The 5,067-nt window shown below is 35.4% G+C and overlaps 1 pseudogene; it reads left to right on the plus strand.

The window, feature by feature from the left end:
• Positions 1-2,053: 2,053 nt before the first annotated feature.
• Positions 2,054-3,447, plus strand: LOC109377235 (UPF0568 protein C14orf166 pseudogene; annotated as a pseudogene).
• The last annotated feature ends 1,620 nt before the right edge of the window (positions 3,448-5,067 follow it).

The raw sequence follows: 5,067 nt of genomic DNA on the forward strand, positions 1-5,067 counted from the left end.
ACACACACACACACACACACACACACACACACACACTTAAAAGGAAGATCTGTGTATTTTTAGCCCAATAATCCTAAGGGAAATAAAGTTAGAAATGTGTGGAAAACCTTTAAGCCATCTAGTTGAAATATGAAAAAAATGAAATTGCCATAAACAAGCTAATATTCATTAAAAGTTGACTTATACTGTGTATAATTTTCTTAAGACACAGGCATATTTAGGCAGTATGTTAGAGCCTTAGTGCTTAAAGACAAGAGCTCAGGAGCTACCCCGCCGGTTAAAATGGCACAGCACTACCCCAGCTCTGTGAACTTGAGAAGTATACTTCACACCCCGCTTTACTGTTTCCTCATATGTTAAGTGGGGATGATTCCAGTGCCTACTCCACATAGCTATTTAGAAGACTAAATGAACTAAAACAAAACATAACTCCTAGAGGAGTAATTGCTCAATATATATTAACTATTGATATTTTCTGAACAAGAAAAGAATTATGGTAAGTGGTGTTTCAAAAGTAGGTAAGTTTGGACAGATATTTAATTGCTCCAAACTGTACTTTTATATCATAATGCAATGCTCTTCATGAGAACATGAGTTTTATTATATATTACTCCCATAGAACTGACGGTCAGTTGCAGCATCTTATACATATGATCAAAATTTTACAATATTGAATTATCATTGGTGTTAATTTTTCAAATTTCTTGAAAGAAAATAAAACTGAAAATCTGGGCATTGGAAGTAAAACTGCACTGAAGAGGTATCTATTGAACCCACTGAGTTTTATCTACCTCCCCTCATTTTTTCAGGCTCAATTTTAATGAGGTTCTATATATTCTTTTTCTTTCCCCTTCATTTTTCTAATAACCATTTTATAAATTAATGCAATCACTTATTTTCTGAGTACATAGGCTTGGTAAAGCACTTACTTTTCTCTGTAGCCATAAAGATAAATTAGAAGAAATTGTCCTCAGGGAGAGAGTATATATATATCTATATATATCTATATCTATATCTATATCTATATCTATATCTATATCTATATATATCTATCTATATCTATATCTATATCTATATCTATATCTATATCATCTATATCTATATCTATATCTATATCTATATATATTCACACACACACATACCAGGGGTGCCCAAAAAATGTATATACATGACTGTATTCATACTTTGTTATCAGTATATATTGAGCATTACAATTTTAATACAGTTTTATCTTCTTAAAATGTGTATATATTTCTTGGTACCCTCTGTGTACATGGTATACACACACACACTATATATAGTGTGTGTGTGTATGTATGTATGTATACATATATGTGTATATATGTATACTGGGGTGGGGGTAGCATGTAAAGACATAATTCCAATATTGGGAGATAGTTGTTAAGGAAATGTGGTCCTATTACGTGAGTGGGTCAGGTAAGGCAAGTGAAGGTGAAGATGCCTAAGCTGTCTCTTGATTGATGAGGAAGCATTTCACAGGGTGAAGGGCAGACATGGAGGGAAGCGAGTTGAGAGAGATGTTGACTTCCAGCTATATGAAACAGATTACACGAGGCAGGCAGCATGAAAAACCAACTGCATCTAAGATTCAGCCAGTGTTGGCTATCAGGGTGCATCTGGGAGAAGGAGGTGGGTGCAGATCATGAAGGGCCTTGTGCTGCCATTTAGTATTTATTCATTAAATTATGAAGAGCCATTGGGTGCAAAAATGCAATCATATTACAGAGATATTGAAGCAACAATATTGGCAGACTTTAACACCTGATTGGTATGAAGGGCAAAGAAGGAAGAGTGGTTTTCAAAGGCTCGTTGGTTTCTGGTTTGTAGTAAGTATTAACTAAATTAGACTCATTATAAAAATAGTAGAGTAAAACCAAATAATAGGTTTGCATTTAATAGAAAAACATGACATGATAAAAACTATTAGACTGTAATATGGATTTGTTACATGCACTACTTTATATCAATATTAGGTTCTAAAGTTTACCTGACTAACTGTATATATACAAAGGAGGTTATTTAAGAGAAAAGCATGCAGTACTCAGATGGCTACAGACTTTACCAAAAGCAAGAAGAAAGAACACCAGTGTCAACATCAGACTGCTTAGTACTCACCAGACACTTTAATGTGTGCTATGTGACAATTATTGCTTTAATAATAGAGGAACTGCTTTCAACTCTTAATTTTCTAAATAGTTCAAGTCTGACTTTTGAGGTAATAGGTGAGATTGAACACCATCATAAAAGGTAATATAGAATTACTATTCCGTTTCCAGGGGCACGTTGAATGAACCTATAATAGGCCACGTCTAGGAGTTACTCATAAAAGACTAGGGATTTTACAGCTGAATGAGCTCATGTAAATTATGGTGTGATGAGCCCAAGTTATTCTCAGTATAAAGTTATGCAGACAGTTGCAGAGATTATCTCGGGTTGGTCAAATTCCATTTAGCACAATATAGCATACACAGCCACCTAGTAATATGAGGGCATTAGGGCCAGCTCTCACACATTACCACAGAGGAACTAAGTTCTCAAAAGATAATAACACTTGGTTTCTCTCTTTCTTTTTATTTCATTCTTATGATTTTCTGTAAGTTTGAAATGTTTCAAAATTTAAAATAAATGAACTAGTAGCTCTGAATAATGAAACAAATTTGCCATGTTTAAGTTTTTTGTCTTCAATTAAAAGAAACAGGAGGGGCCCTCTTGCTGGGTCACCAGTGCCTGGGCTGCCGGCACCGCCTGTCTTTCCTCTTGCTGCCTAAGTCAGGGGGAGCAGAGAAAGAGGTGTGATTGTGTTTCCATGCAAGCTGAAGGCCCTCTGCTACCACAACCCTGCTGGCTTCAACTACAAAGATGAAACAGAATTTAGAAACTTTGTTGTTTGGCCTGAAGGCCAGAAAATCAGACATTACAAGCTTGAACACAGAAGTAATTTAAGAAACATCCACAGCAGTGACTGGCCCGAGTTCTTTGAAAAGCACATCAGAGATGTTAATTGTCCTTTCAAGATTCAGGTTCAACAAGAAGCAATTGACTGGCTTCTAGGTTTAGCTATTAAACTTGAATACAGAGATAATGCTGAAAAATACAAGGACTAGGTACCTGATAATTCAAAAAATGCTGACAATGTAGCTAAAAATGCAGAGCCATTGATCAATTTGGATGGCAATTCGCATTTTGGTCCAGCAGCATCTGACACAGGATGCAGCTGCTAAAGCAAATCAAACAAACAAGGGCTTGTGTGTTGCTGTAGACAAGCATATTCTTGGTGTTGACATAGGAGATGTAGTTCTTAACGAAGCTGCTCAAATTCTGCAATTGCTGCATATATAAGAGCTCAGAGAGCTACAGACAAAAATTAATGAAGCTACAGAAGCTGCTAAGGCAAGTATTGCCAATTCAAAGGCAAACCAGAGATGAGAAAGTTGGAAGATAAACATTTTAGAATTTCAGCCTCTCACCTACTGAGTGCAATTAAGAAGCATGTATACTGTGGCATGCGTTTGGAAATCAAATGTCACATTTTTGAGGGAGGAGTCCCCCCAAAATGACTATGTTCTAGAGATTTATCATCATTGCTATTTCTTTAATAAAGTTTGGGAATGTGGAAAAAAAAAAGAAATGGGATAAGAAATCTCTGGGACTTAAATTTTAAGTTCTACTTTTGTATGTTTTTGAAATTTTAATCACACTTTTTAAATGCAGCAACATATTTTATGTGTCTTATAAGTTTTTCTACTTATAAGTTTTTCTACATGAACTAAGTGACCAAAGTTTCAAATTTAGAATACAGAAAATAAAGCAATCCATAATTACTATTTTATAAGCTAATTGAAATTCCTTACACTTATATATTCATTAGATTATTTAAATACATTCATATCCACAAACAACATGCTTGATAAACAATGGCAAGAATAATAAAATAAAAGGATGTCCTTATACGTATCACCCAGAAACCTTCCAATCATCTCCAAAATATTTTGTTTTGTTTCTACCAAAAACATCCAAGTCAGGATCACAATTTGCAATCACTTACTAAGTCTTTTTAGTTTCCTTCAATCTAGACTATTTCCTCAATTTTTCTTGGCTCTCATGACCACAGAATTTTTGGCTCAAAGCAATAATTTTGTAGACTATTTCTCTGAGTATATTTATGGAGAGTTTCTCATGGTAAATTTGATTACTACATTCAACTATTGACAGCCTGTACTTCCATTACTGATGGGGGGGAAAAATCATTGAATCCAGTTGTTCTCAACTAGGATCACCTGGAAAGCTTTTAAACCACCTGATACCTAAGTGGCACCCAGAACCAATTAAATCAGAAACTCTGGGGTTAGCATCCAGGCATAAGTACTTTTCATCAACTTAAGTGATTCATAAATTACATACCAACATATTCATATATGTATAGTATACTGTTAGATGCATACAACGAGGAACGTAGTTCAGATATAGAACGTTTCTGTCGCCCATGGGAGCTTCATCCTGCTCCTGTGCGATATGGGTCCTGGTGATTTGGACATCTACTAAAAATTGTGTGTAAATGTATCACCTCAAAGGCCCTAAGATTATTGTGAAGAGCCAACGTGTTGTAATAGAAAGCAATAAGAATATAATACTACCCTTAATACTGTGGATGGGTATCAAGTGGACTTCTAATCAGCATACCAATTTGCAATGGATGTGTAATTATTTTTAGCACTTGTTCCCTTCCCTTCTTTTTCATCCTTCCCTTCCCCCTTCCTTCCCTCTCTCACACATCCTGACTTCCTTCCTTTCTTTAGTTTTTTCTGCTCTCCCTCAGTCAGGTTGTTAGCTGTTTCACTTTATTGCTGTTTTTGCCTGTTTATTTTCATGTTTTTCCTGTCCATTTACTGATTTTTAATCTGCATGTTAGCTGGAAAACAAACTGAACATAAATGTATACTTTTGAGAACCAGGGGTCTATCCTAGGGATAAATTCCATGATGTTTAGTGTTTGATATTATGATCCAGTCTTTGCCTGCCTAAACACTGTGTTCTGTGTGGGGAGCC

The sequence above is a fragment of the Hipposideros armiger genome, unplaced genomic scaffold, assembly GCF_001890085.2.
Source record: "Hipposideros armiger isolate ML-2016 unplaced genomic scaffold, ASM189008v1 scaffold_1331, whole genome shotgun sequence".
Classification (NCBI taxonomy): Eukaryota; Metazoa; Chordata; class Mammalia; order Chiroptera; family Hipposideridae; genus Hipposideros; species Hipposideros armiger.